The sequence below is a fragment of the Triticum urartu genome, chromosome 2A (assembly GCF_056163025.1).
Source record: "Triticum urartu cultivar PI428250 chromosome 2A, HENAU_Tu73, whole genome shotgun sequence".
Lineage (NCBI taxonomy): Eukaryota > Viridiplantae > Streptophyta > Magnoliopsida > Poales > Poaceae > Triticum > Triticum urartu.
Genome location: NC_141874.1, coordinates 721,548,007 through 721,566,653, shown reverse-complemented (window position 1 = coordinate 721,566,653; position 18,647 = coordinate 721,548,007).

Here is an 18,647-nt window from a genome sequence, read left to right as displayed (position 1 = left end):
TCTATTTTGTTGTGATGAATTGAGTTTTTCCCTTTGAGATTTTGTTGTTATCGGATTGAATACTTTTATGGATTTGAGAACACTTGATATATGTCTTGCAAGTGAATACTCGTGGTGACAATGGGGTATCGTATTGATTCACTTGATATATGTTTTGGCACTCAACTCGCGGATTCCCGAGGTGACATTGGGGTAATCTATGCATAGGGGTTGATGCACGTTCTTGTCTTTGTTTCTCCGGTAGAAATCTTGGGGCACTCTTTGAAGTTCTTTGCATTGGATTGAATATTATGTATCTGAATTTGTTTTGGTGTTATTTTAGTATGAACTCTTGGTTAGATCAATCGGAAAGAATAGCTTCATGTTATTTTAGTACGAACTCTACGATAGATTGATCAGAAAGAATAGCTTTGAGGTGGTTTCATACCCTACAAACAATTCCATATTATGTTCTTCGCTAGATAGGAAATTTGGAGTGATTCTTCGTTGCACGTTGAGGAACGGTTATATGATCCAGTTATATTAGCACTGTTGAGAGATTGCACTAGCGAAAGTACGGAGGACCCTAGGCCTTGTTTTCAAGCATTGCAATACTATTTTGTGCCCGTTACTATTTTCTACCTTGTTGTTTTATTTATTCAGATTATAAAAATATATTTCTACCATATATATTACAATTTTATCACCATCTCTTCGCCGAACTAGTGCACCTATACAATTTGCCATTGTATTGGCTGTCTTGGGGACACAGGAGATTTCTTGTATTTGGTTGCAGGGTCGTTTGAGAGAGACCATCTTCATCCCACGCCTCTCACGGATTGATAAACCTTAGGTCATCCACTTGAGGGAAAATTGCTACTTTCCTACAAAACTCCGCGCTTGCAGGCCCAACACGTGTCTACAAGAATAAAGTTGCGCAGTAGACATCAAGCTCTTTTCTGGCGTCGTTGCCGGGGAGGTGAGTGCTTGAAGGTATATCTTTAGATCTTGCAATTGAATCTTTTAGTTTCTTGTTTTATCACTAGTTTGGTTTATAAAATAAAACTACATAAAAATGGAATTTAGGTTCTATCATATTATTGATCATCTTTGTTAGAAGAAGAAAATTGTGCTCAATAAAATGATGGTTCTATTATAAATCAAACTAGGAAATTATTGATCATCTTTATAATAGGTTCTATCATCTTTATTAGAAGAAGAAAATTGAGCACAATAAAATGATTGCTCAATAAAACTACATAAAAATTTAGGTTCTATCATATTATTTTAGGAACCATCATCACAATATCCTTCTTGAAAATGATGGTTCAGAAAATTGTGCTCAATTGTTAGAAGAAGAAGTCAATAAAATGTTTGGCACAAAGTATTTGAATGATGAGCGTGCAATGTTATTAGTATGAATTCTTTGAATATCCATGATGCTAATGATATGCAAAGCCATAAGCTTGGGGATGCTATGTTTGATGAAGATGATATTTTTAGTCCCCCAAGTTTTGATGAGAAAATTTATTATGATGAAAGCATGCCCCCTATTTACGATGATTATATTGATGAAAGTGGACTTGGAGAGGTCATGACTTTATTTAATGATGAATCCACTATTTTGGAAGAGGTTTCAATTGATTATGAGAACAAAGTTGCTATCTATGATGATTATTGTGATGACTTGTATTCTATAAAGAATAATGATAATTATGAAACTTTTCAACATGATTTTAATTTTCACTCTCATGATAGTTATTTTGTTGAGTTTGCTCCCACTACTATTGATGAGAAGAAATTTTCTTATGTGGAGAGTAATAAAAATTTCTATGCTTATGCATCATGAAAAGAATGCTTTATGTGATAGTTATATTGTTGAATTCATTCATGATGCTACTAAAAATTTATTATGAGAGAGGAACATATTCTTTTACATATTGCAATAACATCAAGTTTCCTCTCTATGTGTTGAAAATCTTGAAGTTATGCTTGTTTTGCCTTCTTATGCTAGTTGATTCTTGTTCCCATAACTTGTTTTCTCACAAAATCCCTATGCATTGGAAGTGGGTTAGGCTTAAATGTGCTTGCCATGTGCTTCATGATGCTCACTTTATGTTTAAAATCTTAACTTTTATGTCAGCATCATTGAAATCATCATGCCTAGCTAAAAGGCATTAAAGAAAAGCACTTGTTGGGAGACAACCCAACACTTTTACCTGTTGTTTTTGTGTGTTCACATGATTAGGCTACTGTAGTAATCATGTTTTATTGCTTTTGTTTCAATAAAGTGCCAAGTAAGACCTTGGGATGGCTTACGGTGATAGTTGATTTGATCTTGCTGAAAAATAGAAACTTTTGCGCTCAGCAAAACAACTCTCATTTTTAACAGAAGCGTGATAAAATGCTGATTCCTTCTACAGAAGATTAATAGACAAATTACCCAGGTTTTCCTATTTTTGGAATTTTTGGAGTAGCAGAAGTATGGTTGGAGTACAGTTTACTACAGACTGTTCTGTTTTTGGCAGAATCTATTTTCAATGCATAGTTGCTTGGTTTCTAGTTTCTATGGCTTATATTGCTCAACATAAATTGTGGAAATGATATGCTACAGTCGGCATCATGTGGAAACAATTATGAATCTTGTCTTTGACAGTACCAAAGTGAAATGGTTTTCTCTTTATCATACTAACCTATCTCACGAAGTTCCGTTAAGTTTTGTGTGATTGAAATTTTCAAGTTTTGGGTGAGATATCGATGTGAGGAGAATAAGGAGTGTGAAGAACCTAAGCTTGGGGATGCCCAAAGCACCCCAAGGTAATGTTCAAGGAAGATCCAAGCAACTAAGCTTGGGGATGCCCTGGAAGGCATCCCCTCTTTCGTCTCCAACATTATCGGTAACCTCACTTGGAGCTATGTTTTCATTCGTCACATGATATGAGTTTTACTTGGAGAGTCATTTTTTGTTAGGATTTTCTTTCTGATATTTAGAATAATGTTTTGCATCTTTTATTTCAATAAAAGCGGCAATGATAGCCTTTACCATGCTTATTTTGCAACTATACATGTTGCTGTTTGAAAACAGAAAGTTTACCGCTGTTACAAAAATTCCCTAGAAAAGTCAGAATGTGATAAAATGTTGAAACTTTTTGAAAAATAAGCTATGATAAATTTTCTACAGTGTGGAAAATTTTCATAACTTTTGGAGTTAGGGAAGTATTGATACTCTTGCATTCTTTACAGACTGTATTGTTTTGGTAGATTACTGTTATGTTTGCATTGTTTGCATATGTTTGCTTGTTTAATGATCCTATTTGAGAATAGGAGTACTAAATATGCAGAGGCATTTAGTATGCAACGTTGAACAATAATTTTAGTGATTTTCCACAGCAGAGAATGATAAGTTTTTGCATTGGTTTATACTAACTTATCTCACGAGTTCTTGTTGAGTTTTGTGTGGATGAAGCTTTTGAGATTTAGGAAAACCGTGATACGAGAAGAATTAAGGAGACACAAAAGCTCAATCTTGGGGATGCCCAAGCCACCCCAAGATAATATCTCAATAAGTCTCAAGCATCTCAGCTTGGGGATGCCCCGGTAGGCATCCCACCTTTCTTCTTCAACAATTATCGGTTGAGCCTAAGTTTTTGCTTCTTCACATGATGTGTGCTATTCTTGGAATGTCATTTTATTTTGTTTTTGCTTGATGTTTTAATAAAAATGCTTATATCTGAAGTTTTTAAATAAAATAGAGTCCTCAAATAGTTGCCAGGGAGGCTAAGTAAGCGGCATTCACATCCCGTCAACGAAGCTCTTTTCTATGTCATTTACTCTTGTGCTTCGCTTATATCCTATGAGTAAATTGTTGAATAAATTGAATGTTATAAAGTTGAAATCATATCATGCCGAGTGGTAGCTTCACATTGGGTTTGGAAAGTGAAATCTTTTGAGCCTTGACAATCACAATATTGGTCATACAACCAATTCACAAATAATTAGTATAAGGAAGAGAACTTTCAAATATAAATACACTATCATGGAAATCTTTTGTGATTGTTGATACGTCTCCATCGTATCTATAATTTTTGATTTTTCCATGCCAATATTATTCAACTTTCATATACTTTTTTGGCAACTTTTTATATTATTTTTGGGACTAACATATTGATCCAGTGCCCAGTGCCAGTTCCTGTTTGTTGCATGTTTTTTGTTTCGCAGAAAACCCATACCAAACGGAATAAAAACTGATGCAGATTTATTTTGGAACATTTATGAATTTTGGGAAGCGGAATCATAATGAGACGGTGCCCGAGGGGGGCATGAGATAGGCGGGCGCGCCCCTGACCCTCGTGGCCACCCCGTAAAGCGGTTGGAGCCCTTCTTTTCCCGCAAGAAAGCTAATTTCCGGATAGAGATCGTGTTAAAATTTCAGCCCAATCGGAGTTACGGATCTCCGGGAATATAAGAAACGGTGAAAGGGAAGAATCTGAGAACGCAGAACCAGAGAGAAACAGAGAGATAGATCCAATCTCGGAGGGGCTCTCGCCCCTCCCATGCCATGGAGGCCAAGGACCAGAGGGGAAACCCTTCTCCCATCTAGGGAGGAGGTCAAGGAAGAAGAGGAAGAAGGGGCCCCCTCTCCCCCTCTCCTCGAGTGGCGCCGGAACGCCGCCGTGGCCATCATCATCATCACCGCGATCTACACCAACACCTCCGCCATCTTCACCAACATCTCCATCACCTTTCCCCCTCTATCTACAGCGGTCCACTCTCCCGCAACTCGCTGTACCCTCTACTTGAACATGGTGCTTTATGCTTCATATTATTATCCAATGATGTGTTGCCATCTGAGGGAGTCCTGGATTAGGGGGTGTTCGGGTAGCCGGACTATACCTTCAGCCGGACTCCTGGACTATGAAGATACAAGATTGAAGACTTCGTCCCGTGTCCGGATGGGACTTTCCTTGGCGTGGAAGGCAAGCTTGGCGATGCGGATATTCAAGATCTCCTACCATTGTAACCGACTCTGTGTAACCCTGACCCTATCCGGTGTCTATATAAACCGGAGGGTTGTAGTCCGTAGGAGAGAATCAACTCCATACACAACAATCATACCATAGGCTAGCTTCTAGGGTTTAGCCTCCTTGATCTCGTGGTGGATCTACTCTTATACTACCCCTATCATCAATAATAATCAAGCAGGAGTAGGGTTTTACCTCCATCGAGAGGGCCCGAACCTGGGTAAAACAAAGTGTCCCCTGTCTCCTGTTACCATCCGGCCTAGACGCACAGTTCGGGACCCCCTACCCGAGATCTGCCGGTTTTGAGACCGACATTGGTGCTTTCATTGAGAGTTCCTCTGTGTCGTCGCCTTTAGGCCCGATGGCTCCTTCGATCATCAACAACGATGCAGTCCAAGTTGAGACTCTTCTCCCCGGACAGATCTTAGTCTTCGGCGTCCTCGCACTGCGGGCCAATTCGCTTGGCCACCTTGAGCAGATCGAAAGCTACGCCCCTGGCCATCAGGCCAAGCTTGGAAGCCTAAACTACATGGCTGACACCCACGGGGACTTGATCTTCGACAGATTAAAGCCACAGCCAAGCGCGCCGCACTGTCTCGATGGGCATGATATAGCTCTGCCGCCGAACAGCGCTTTGGAGGCCGCACACGCACCAGTTCCGACCATTGATTCGGAGCCCACTGCGCCAATCGAGGATGAGCGGTTGGACGTCACCTCAGGGGCTGCGATCCCAAAAGTGATCGAGCCGAACGCTAGCCCCGCACTCTGCACAACCCGTGACTCCAAGGGTCCGGACTCCACCCCGGACTCCGAACCCCCCGCGCCCCTGCTAATCGAATCCGATCGGGCGCCGATGATGGAGTTCACCGCCGCAGACATCTTTCAGCACTCGCCCTTCGGCGACATCCTGAATTCTGTAAAGTCTCTCTCGTTGTCAGGAGAGCTCTGGCCGGACTACGGTCAGCAAAGTTGGGATGCGGACGACGAAGAAATCCAAAACCCACCCACCACCCACTTTATAGCCACTGCCGACGATTTAACCGACATGCCCGACTTCGGCTCCGAAGACATCGACATCATGGATGACGATGGAGGAGATACCGACAAACCAACGCCCATAGGGCATTGGACAGCCACCTCATCTCACAATGTGTACATGGTGGACACCCCTAAGGGAGACGACAACGAGGAAAAAGGGGAGGAGACGAGAGATCGACCCCCCAAAAAGCAATCAAGGCGTCGGCGTAAACACCGACCCAAGCCCCGCCTCGACACAAACCCAGCCATAGAGCAGGATGAGCCGGTAAATTACGGGCAGGCCTTAGAGCAACCGTCCGAACAGGGCAACACGGATAGAGAAACCGAACATCCCTCCTCCGGCGAAAACGGCATTTCGGACGACCTCACGCCGAATAAACTCACGGAGCATAAGAATCTCCATGAGAGGCTCGTTGCAACTACACACAACCTAAAAAAGTAGAAGCGGAAGTTAAAAATAGCGGAAGACGCACTCCGGATCAGATGGAGCATGGTAATCAATGCCACAGATAAGTACGGCGACAGTCGCCGCACTCGAAGCTATCCGAAAAGAAAGCTACTGCCTGAATTCGACGAAGAGGCCATAGAGCCCTCGCATTCAGAAAATGAAAAAGCCACACGGTCGAATGGACGACCCCATAAAACGACAAGCGGTGCCGGACCTAAATCGGCATGCGACCCACTTAAGGATTCGCATCATGGCCCAGTCAGGTCCATTTATGGGCCAAGAAAGCAAGCTCTCGTAAGCAACGCTATGAAGCCATCATCAGAATCCGGCATACCCAAATACAGGGGTGCCGCACACCCCCTATGTTTCACCGATGAGGTCCTGGACTATGAATTCCCAGAAGGATTCAAACCCGTAAACATAGAGGCATATGATGGAACAACAGACCCTGGAGTCTGGATCGAGGACTATATCCTCCACATACACATGGCTAGAGGAGATGATCTCCATGCCATAAAATATCTGCCCCTTAAGCTTAAAGGGTCAGCCCGACATTGGCTTAAAAGCCTTCCAGAAAACACAATTGGAAGCTGGGAAGAACTCGAGGATGCCTTCTGAGCAAACTTTCAAGGGACCTATGTCCGTCCTCCGGATGCAGACGATCTTAGTCACATAACTCAACAACCCGGAGAATCAGCTCGGCAGTTCTGGAATAGATTCCTCACTAAAAAGAATCAGATAGTCAACTGTCCGGACGCCGAAGCCTTAGCAGCTTTCAGGCATAACGTCCGAGACGAATGGCTCGCCAGACACCTCGGCCAAGAAAAACCAAGAACAATGGCCGCACTTACAAGCCTCATGACCCGCTTTTGTGCAGGGGAGGACAGCTGGTTGGCAAGGTGCAGCCCCAGCGACCCAAGTACATCCGAAACCAGGGATGGAAACGGAAGACCGCGACGTAACAAGGATCGTCGCCGGACTAAGGACAAAAGTCCGAAGAGCACGGCAGTCAATGCCGGATTCAAAGCCTCATGACAAAATCAAGAAAAATCGCCCCCCCAGGATAACAGGGACGATCCATCAGACCTAAACAAAATCCTGGACAGGATATGTTAGATACACAGTACTCCTGCGAAGCCTGCGAACGATACCCACCGAGACTGTTGGGTCTTCAAACAATCCGGCAGACTCAATGCCGAACACAAGGGGCTCGACACACCAAGCAAAGACGAGGACGAACCCCAACAGCAGAGCACCAGGAAACAAAAGAACTTCCCGCAAGAAGTAAAAATAGTGAACTCACTTCACATAACAAAACGTGCGGTGACCGTAAAGGTACGCACCACACGGCCCATCACCAAAGGATCCTGCCACTGGTTGTCAAAGCCGATTACCTTCGATCAGCTAGATTATTCTAGGAATATCAAGAATGCAGGATGGACTGCCTTGATACTTGATCCAATAATTGGCGGACTCAAGTTTTCAAATGTCCTTATGGACGGCGGTAGCGGACTAAACCTGATATATCAGGATACAATAAAGCACATGGGGATAAACCCAGCAAGAATCCGTCGCAGCAAAACCTCCTTTCAAGGGGTAATACCCGATCCGGACACCCATTGTACGGGTTTTCTCCGGCTCACAGTCACATTCGGCTCTGCCAATAACCTCCGCTATGAAAAGCTGACCTTCCACGTCGTCCCGTTCTCAAGTCGCTATCAAGCACTACTGGGACGCGAATCTTTCGCTCGATTTAACGCAATACCGCATTATGCATCTCTTACGCTTAAGATGCCCGGTCCATGAGGCATCATCTCTTTGATGGGAAAACACTAAAGTGCGCCTCCCCAAGCGGAGGACAGTGCGGCCGCTTTAACAGCCCCACAGCAAAATGGCCTCACCAGCCAAAAAACTCCAAAATAGGTCATTTAAAGACCACGAACGCGGATAGACGAGTTCGGTGCAAAATCATCATTGATGCAGGCCTAGAAGCCATATACCCCCGTACAAGGGGCTCCACGCATATACAATAAGAGACAATAAAGCTCAAACTTCCATATCTTACTTTATATTTTGCTTATTTTTAACTTTTTTGGCACGAACCGTTCTCAAACTCAGTTCCTCTCTTTTACAGATGAACGTCGTGCGGCGCCCGTCCAGGATACGGCACAACGGAGACACAGGCGCAGACGTGCAGTAGGGACCCGTCCTAAAGGATTCTTTTTAGATTAAGACCCTGCGTAAACCTTTTTTACTGTCTCTTGTTGATACACATCCCCTGGTTTTTTCTTTCCAGTATAACCAAGGAGGAGGCTGGCGTCTTGACATGTGGCCACGTCAGAATTTTTGCACGTACCTGGACACTAGGGGCTTTCTTAATAAAGAGTGTTGTTTGGCCCGCACTCATAAAGACCGAACGCCTTAGGGAGTGTTCGGCGTCGCGAGTTTTGGCATTATATGCATCAGCTCCGAATCATGTCTTTGGTCAAATGTTGGGTTGCCCGGCTCTTGAGTTCGTCTACCTTACGTTCCGCTCTATCGGCTAAGGTAGCACCAGGAGAACTACTGCGATTGTGCCCCCGCTTCGGCCAGGGCGAGCACCTCGGTAGAGAAAGCTGAAAAGTGACTGTCATGATGTAGCGTGAGACTGGTCAGCCACTCGATGACCGATTGGAATCTATCGGATTCCTCCGCTTTAACGAAGGGCCGCTTCCGTCAGGCACATACGCGCCCCGAATTCGGATGAGCGCAGTTGCCACCAAGGAGCTACCTAAAGAGTCTCATTTTCAAACTCCTATGGCTAAGTGAAAGTGTTAAAGCATTATAGTCCGGTTGCCTGGCCCGCTGCGCTATCACCTCCTTTATAGGACCAAGACGTTGGGTTAAGTGTGAAAATGCGTCTTCTGCGAGCACCCCCACACTATGTGCGTGGGGGCTGAAGCCAACGACTGCCATCTTTCAGATTCTATACATATATATATATATATATATATATATATATATATATCTTAAAACGGCCGCATAGAAGGTGTTTACAATACTTGGAGGCACAAGTATAAAAAAGGCCACTACAGTTTATCAAAATATTACTTTATAATTACATATGCTATCATAACATAGCATCTTTCGGGCACTGCGTCTCTATTACACGAGCGCCTTCAAGAACTTCCTAAAAATAGTGCTCGGAGGGTACTCGGCTTTGGTCCGAGTCTCGGGACGCAACAACGGTGGTACCCATCTCTGCCCAGTATGTCTTAACACGGGCTAGAGCCATCCTAGCGCCCTCTATGCATGCTGACCTCTTAATTGCATTTATACGCAGCACCGCGTCAAGGAATTGCTGCACCAAGCTGAAATAACTCTTCGGCTCCGAACTCCCTGGCCACAGGTGACTCACGACGTACTTCATGGCGAGTCCAGACAACCTATTCAGTTCGGCCCATTGAGCCAAACGATCATCCACTGCTAGTGGACGCTCTGGATTGTGAAACTGCGACCAGAAAAGCCTTTCCACTTCGCGATCTTTCTGATCTCGAAAGTGTTCGGTCGCATCAGCAGCACTCGCTGCCAAATCCAGATAGGTGTCCTCCACACTCCACATCCAGTCCAATGGAGCAAACTTCGGATCACAAACCTTCCTTCGCAGCATAAAGGGCTTTCCAGCCACAATCTGTTCGGCTTGACGCAGCTCCTCCTTCGCAGCTCTCATCGCAGAGCGCGCGTCCTTGGCATTGGCGACGGCCTTCTCTAAGTCCGTCTGTTTCGCCTGGTCTTCTTTCTCAAGAAGCCTGCAACGTCGGTAGCGCTTTTCAACTTTTTGGCCATCTCGGCCATCTCCTCTTTGCTTCGGCAATGAGCAGCCTGTTCGGCTCTCAGCTCTTCAAGGGCCTTCTGGGCAGCCGCATCGCTTTTTCTGGCTTGCTCCTTAGCTCGGGCAAGTCCTTCCCTAAGATTCTACACGGTGTCCGTACCATCCGCGTCAAGCACACACATTGTAAGACACTGGCATGAAGCTCCTCTTACCTGGCGCCGCCCGAAGAATTACATACCTTGAGCCTCATCAATCCGCTTGTTGACAAGCGCGATGTCGGCATCTGCCACGTCCAGTTGCCGCTTTAGTTCGGCAAACTCATCAGTTCGGCTCGATTCCGAACACCCTGCCACCTAAATTCAAAGGCGACATCTTAGACCTGGGATTATGATCCTCCGTGTGCCGTCATTTCTTCACAACGCGTAGAGTCTCAGGGGCTACTATCTACACAGGGCGCATCTTACTTATGCGCAACTGACAAACGTGTACATCATCTAACATACCTCAAAACCCGTCAGCAAGCTTTTGATGGCCTCATGCAATCCGTCTTCTGCGGATGAAATCCTTTCAATCACCGTGCCCATCAATGCACGGTGCTCCTCGGAGATAGAAGCTCGCCCCAACAGAATCTTTAGCTCCTCCAGCCGAGCACCGGACGGTGCCGGACTTGTCCTATGGCCTCTTTCGAAGACCGGACGCGGAGAGCTTCGGGGGGCCGCACTGCCACCTTCCGCCCCTGCCGGATTCGGAGAAACCCTCCGCGACGACACCTCAGGGTCGCCCGCCTCGCTAGGCGGCACGGCAGGGGGAGGCGTCCCGCTCTCCATCATCTCGGGAAGAAGATCCCCCGAAGACGAGCTCTGCTGAGAAGGGCTGAGGTCCGAACTACAAGGTAAGATTTCGGTTAATCTTCTCAGATATAAATCAAAGATTTCTCTCATCCCTCAAAAGGAAAACCTCTCTCTACTTACGGCTCGCTGGAGGGCTGACCCCCTTGAGGGCATAGTCCGGCCGAGGAATTCCCCGGCGCCGGACCCTCTGACGGGGATTTTCTCCCCCGTTTCAAGACCATGGTTCCCGGGTCGTCAGAGGCGGCTCTCTTCTTCCCCTTGGGAAAGGAATTGTCGGTTCCTCCCTTCGGGGAAGCCTCCTTCGAGGAGGACATAGCTTCCTTGTCCTCCCCCTCCAAAGGCACTATCTCCAGCATCCTGACCAGCACAGGATCCGGCCTGGTTTCAGGAAGGGGAGCCGGACACCTGATTAGCTTTGCCTTCGCTATCCACTCCTGTTTAAAAAGACGGCTCTTTTAGGGGCAAGTTTATGACAATTATACGGATAGAAGCTCCGAGCACAAGGCTGCTTACTTGAGTATCCGGGCGATTGCAGGTTAGACCTGTGTCCTCGGTTAAATCCGGACACATCTCTTGTGATCCGAAGAACAGTCTATACATCTCCGCGGGCGTTGCGCCCATGAAGTTCTGGAGAGCTCGCGGTCCCTCTGGATTAAACTCCCACAGGCGAAGGGGGCGACGTTTGCCGGGCGATATTCGGCGAATCAGCATGACCTGCGTCACCTTGACCAGGTTGAGGTCTCCTTCTAAGAGATCCCTAATACGTCCCTGCAACAGGGGCACGTCTTTGGATAACCCCCAATCTAATCCTTTGTTAACCCATGACGCTAGCCGTGGTGGGGGACCCGAGCGAAAGGCAGGAGGCGCCACCCACTTGGCGCTCCTGGGAGCGGTGATATAGAACCACTCTCGTTGCCACAAGCCGACCTCCTCTTGAAAGGAGCCCTTGGGCCATGGAGCATCGGCATTCTTACTTATGACAGCACCTCCGCACTCTGCGTGCCGTCCCTCGATCATCTTTGGCTCCACTCCAAAAGTCTTGAGCCATAATCCAAAGTGAGGAGTAACACGGAGGAATGCTTCACACACGATGATGAATGAGGAAATGTGGAGGATAGACTCCGGGGCTAAGTCGTGAAATTCCAGCCCGTAATAAAACAGCAGCCCCCTCACGAAGGGATCTATCGGGAAGCCTAACCCCCGAAGGAAGTGAGACATAAACACTACGCTCTCGCCGGGCTGGGGATTGGGAATAGCCTGCCCTTGAGCAGGCAACCTATGCGGAATTTCGGCGGTCAAGAACTTAGTCTCTCTCAACTTTAGCATGTCTTCCTCCGTGATGGAGGAAGGCATCCATCGGCCTTGAAGGTCGGAACCGGACATTGTCGAAGGTCCGAAGCGCCCGGAATCTGAAGCCTAGGGTGTTGGAACTCGAGGTGACGGGAGAACTCGTTTGAGATTGGGGAAAGGAGTAAGGCCTTGGTCTCTTTATAAGAGGTCGAATACCAAGAGCCCTCCCCGTTACCGTTTGGGACTCGCCTTTAATCGAGAAAAAGTGCTAACGGGCACGATTGGGTTACCCACGTCCGTATTGATGAGAATCCCGTAAAAGAGGGGTACACGATCTCTGCTTTGACAAGATGTGCCAAGGAAACCGCCTCGCAAAACATGTTGAGGTGAAAAAGTAAAAACGATTTGAAGGACTTGGCTGTAGTGTGTTGACGCACTGCGGAATACGTCAGCAGATTTGATTTGTGTTAATATTATTCTCTCTATGGCAATATGTGGAAGCTTATTTTGCAGAGCCGGACACTACTCTTGGTGTTTACAATCTTCTATGAAGGACTGGGAAGAGGAACCCGCCTTGCAATGCCGAAGACAATTTGCGCGCCGGACTCGTCATCATTGAAGCCTGGTTCAGGGGCTACTGAGGGAGTCCTGGATTAGGGGGTGTTCGGGTAGCCGGACTATACCTTCAGCCGGACTCCTGGACTATGAAGATACAAGATTGAAGACTTCGTCCCGTGTCCGGATGGGACTTTCCTTGGCGTGGAAGGCAAGCTTGGCGATGCGGATATTCAAGATCTCCTACCATTGTAACCGACTCTGTGTAACCCTAACCCTATCCGGTGTCTATATAAACCTGAGGGTTGTAGTCCGTAGGAGAGAATCAACTCCATACACAACAATCATACCATAGGCTAGCTTCTAGGGTTTAGCCTCCTTGATCTCGTGGTAGATCTACTCTTGTACTACCCCTATCATCAATATTAATCAAGCAGGAGTAGGGTTTTACCTCCATCGAGAGGGCCCGAACCTGGGTAAAACAAAGTGTCCCCTGTCTCCTGTTACCATCCGGCCTAGACGCACAGTTCGGGACCCCCTACCCGAGATCTGCCGGTTTTGACACCGACACCATACTATGATGTCTGAGTAGATTTTCGTTGTCCTATCGGTGGTTGATGAATTGCTATGATTGATTTAATTTGCTTGTGGTTATGTTGCTGTCCTTTGGTTCCCATCATATGAGCGCGCGCGTGGATCACACCATAGGGTTAGTTGTATGTTGATAGGACTATGTATTGGAGGGCAAGAGTGACAGAAGCTTCAACCTAGCATAGAAATTGATGCATACGGGATTGAAGGGGGACCAATATATCTTAATGCTATGGTTGGGTTTTACCTTAATGAACATTAGTAGTTGCGGATGCTTGCTAATAGTTCCAATCATAAGTGCATAGAATTGCAAGTAAGGGATGACATGCTAGCAGTGGCCTCTCCCACATAATACTTGCTATCAGTCTAGTAAAGTAGTCAATTGCTTAAGGGACAATTTCGCAACTCCTACCACCACTTTTCCACACTCGCTATATTTACTTTATTGTTTCTTTACCTTAACAGCCCCTAGTTTTATTTGCGTACTCTTTATTATCTTGCAAACCTATCCAACAACACCTACAAAGTACTTCTAGTTTCATACTTGTTCTAGGTAAAGCGAACGTCAAGCGTGCGTAGAGTTGTATCGGTGGTCGATAGAACTTGAGGGAATATTTGTTCTACCTTTAGCTCCTCGTTGGGTTCGACACTCTTACTTATCGAAAACTGTTGCGATCCCCTATACTTGTGGGTTATCAAGACCTTTTTCTGGCGCTTTTGCCGGGGAGCAATAGCGTGGGGTGAATATTCTCGTGTGTGCTTGTTTGCTTTATCACTAAGTAATTTTTATTTGCTGTTCTTAGTTGTTTTCTACCTTTAGTTATGGGTAGGAAACGCAAAATACCAAAAAATTAGTTGTACCTACTGAACTAATGGTTGAAGAACCACTCAAAATCTATCACACTGCTGAAGCTTTTTACTTGGATCATCTTCGATCCCTTTGTGCTCGTGCCGAAACCCCAACTAGCTTAGTTGAGGGCAAATCTTTAGACGAGCATGCTTGTTATGTGCGACACCATATATCTGAAAAAGGGAAACTATTATGGAGTCAAATTCAACGTTGCAATGCTATGCTTGGAATTTATGTGAAATATATGATTTTACTTATTGTTCTGAAAACCCTAGGAAACACCTTCCCTATCAATGTGAGTTTAGTAATAATGGAATCGTATCTTCGTATGCTAAGGGTGTTTATAATTACTATGATGTTCAACAAATTGAAGAATTTGTTGCTTTTAAGGGTGCTTTTGAAATTGCTTCCTTGATTGAAAAGTATGATGATACTCTTCACAAATCTGAAAATTCTGCCATACTTGAATATTGTTATGAGAATTATGCTTCTAATGCTTATGTTAAACTATATATTGAGGACTACTCCGCTGTCCAAGAAGAGACTAATATTTTGCAGGAGTCTATGGAAGAAGAAATTGATGAAACTGTGAGCTCATTGGATGAAAAAGACGAGGAGGAGAGCGAAGAACAAAAGGAGGAAGAGCGGATTGATCACCCGTGCCCACCTTCTAATGAGAGTAACTCTTCAACTCATACATTGTTTAATTCCCCTTCATGCTTACCGAAGGATGATTGCTATGATGACTGTTATGATCCCTTTGAATCTTTTGAAATATCCCTTTTTGATGATGCTTGCTATGCTTGTGGCCAAGATGCCAATATGAATTATGCTTATGGAGATGAACTTGCTATAGTTCCTTATGTTAAACATGAAATTGTTGCTATTGCACCCACGCATGATAGTCCTATTATCTTTTTGAATTCTCCCGATTATACTATATCGGAGAAGTTTGCACTTATTAAGGATTATATTGATGGGTTGCCCTTTACCATTGCACATGATGATTTCGATAAATATAATATGCATGCGCTTGCTGCTCCTACTTGCAATTATTATGAGAGAGGAACTATATCTCCACCTCTCTATGTTTCCAACATGATAAAATTGCAAGAAACTGTTTATACTATGCATTGGCCTTTACTAGGTGTGCATGAATTGTTCTTTTATGACATGCCGATACATAGGAAGAGAGTTAGAATTCTTCATTGCTTGATATATGTTGCTTTGTGCGCACTACTAAATTACAAATCATTGTTAATTAAAATTGGCTTTGATATACCTTGGGATCCGGGTGGATTCATTACTTGAGCACTATATGCCTAGCTTAATGGCTTTAAAGAAAGCGCTGCCAGGGAGACAACCCGGAAGTTTTAGAGAGTCATTTATTTCTGTTGAGTTCTTTCATATAGTTTAAAAACAATAAAAATAAAGAGGGGAGCCCAAAACTTTTCAAAAAGGAAAGTGAAAGTAAGAAAGACAAGCACTGTTGAAGTGGGAGAGCTTGTTCATGCTCACGGCAACTTTGTGAATCTTGATTACAGAAACTTTTCAACAAAAATAATTATCCCCTTGTACAATTCCATTGTATTATAAAAATAATGTGCCAAGGTTTGCCTTTAGGATGTTTACATTTGCTTGATGGTTTGTACGGTGCAGGACAGAAACTTTGGCTGTAGTGCGCGATTTTACATTTTTAGCTGGAATGTCAAATGGTTCTGATTATTTTTGCACTGTATTCCTATACAAATTTTTTATTTTTCCTAATTTTGGTAGAATTATTCAACTACTAGAAGTATGGTGAATGTTCAGATTGCTACAGACTGTTCTGCTTTAGACAGATTCTGTTTTTGATGCATAGTTTGCTTGTTTTGATGAAACTATCAATTCATATCAGTGGATTAAGCCATGGAACAGTTATATTACAGTAGACACAATGCAAAACCAAAATATGAATTGGTTTGCAACACTACTTAGAGTAGTGATTTGCTTCATTATACTAACGGATCTTACCGAGTTTTCTGTTGAAGTTTTGTGTGGATGAAGTGTTCGATGATTGAGAAGGTTTCGATGTGAGAAGAAGGAAGAGAGGCAAGAGCTCAAGATTGGGAATGCCCGAGGAACCCCAAGTAAATATTCAAGGACACTTAAGCGTCTAAGCTTGGGATGCTGGGGAGGCATCCCCTCTTTCTTCAACAAATATCGGTATGTTTTCGGATTCGTTTCGTTCATGCGATATGTGCAAGTCTTGGAGCGTCTTTTGCATTTAGGTTTTCATTTTTCTTTTATGCACCATGCTGGTATGAGATGGTCCTTGGTTGATTTATAGAATTCTCATTGCACTTCACTTATATCTTTTGAGTATGGCTTTATAGAATGCTTCATGTGCTTCACTTATATCGTTTGAAGTTTGGATTGCCTGTTTCTCTTCACTTAGACAACCGCCATTTGTAGAATGCTCTTTTGCTTCACTTATATTTGTTAGAGCACGGGCATATGTTTTGTAGAAAGAATTAAACTCTCATTCTTCACTTATATCTATTTAGAGAGATGACAGGAACTGGTCATTCACATGGTTAGTCATAAAATCCTACATAAAACTTGTAGATCGCTGAATATGATATGTTTGATTCCTTGCAATAGTTTTGCGATATAGAGATGGTAATATTAGAGTCATGCTAGTGGGTAGTTGAGGATTAGTAGAAATACTTGTGTTGAGGTTTGTGATTCCCGTAGCATGCACGTATGGTGAACCGTTATGTGATGAAGTCGGAGCATGATTTATTTATTGATTGTCTTCCTTATGAGTCGCGGTCGGGGACGAGCGATGGTCTTTTCCTACCAATCTATCCCCCTAGGAGCATGCGTGTAGTACTTTGTTTCGATGACTAATAGATTTTTGCAATAAGTATGTGAGTTCTTTATGACTAATGTTGAGTCCATGGATTATACACACTCTCACCCTTCCACCATTGCTAGCCTCTCTAGTACCGCGCAACTTTCGCCGGTACCATAAACCCACCATATATCTTCCTCAAAACAGCCACCATACCTACCTATCATGGCATTTCCATAGCCATTCCGAGATATATTGCCATGCAACTTCCATCATCATCATATACATGACTTGAGCATTCATTGTCATATTGCTTGCATGATCGTAAGATAGCTAGCATGATGTTTTCATGGCTTGTCCGTTTTTTGATGTCATTGCTACGCTAGATCATTGCACATCCCGGTACACCGCCGGAGGCATTCATATAGAGTCATATCTTTGTTCTAGTATCGAGTTGTAATATTGAGTTGTAAGTAAATAAAAGTGTGATGATCATCATTATTAGAGCATTGCCCCAGTGAGGAAAGGATGATGGAGACTATGATTCCCCCATAAGTCGGGATGAGACTATGGTCTTTACAAAAAAATAAAAGAGGCCAAAGAAGCCCAAATAAAAAGAGAGGCCAAAGAAGCCCACCAAAAAATTAAAAAAATAAAAAAACAAAAAAAATGAGAGAAAAAGAGAGAAGAGGCAGTGCTACTATCCTTTTCCACACTTGTGCTTCAAAGTAGCACCATGTTCTTCATATAGAGAGTCTCTTGAGTTATCACTTTCATATACTAGTGGGAATTTTCATTATAGAACTTGGCTTGTATATTCCGATGATGGGCTTCCTCAAATGCCCGAGGACTTCATGAGCAAGCAAGTTGGATGCACACCCACTTAGTTTCAGTTAGAGCTTTCATACACTTATAGCTCTAGTGCATCCGTTGCATGGCAATCCCTACTCACTCACATTGATATCTATTGATGGGCATCTCCATAGCCCGTTGATACGCCTAGTTGATGTGAGACTATCTTCTCCTTTTTGTCTCCTCCACCATCATATTCTATTCCACCTATAGTGCTATGTCCATGGCTCACGCTCATGTATTGCGTGAAAGTTGAAAAGGTTTGAGAACGTCAAAAGTATGAAACAATTGCTTGGCTTCTCATCGGGGTTGTGCATGATTTGAATATTTTGTGTGGTGAAGATGGAGCATAGCCAGACTATATGATTTTGTAGGGATAACTTTCTTTGGCCATGTTATTTTGAAAATACATGATTGCTTTATTAGTATGCTTGAAGTATTATTGTCTTAATGTCAAAGGATAGACTATTGCTTTGAATCACTCGTGTCTTAATATTCATGCCATGATTAGACATATGATCAAGA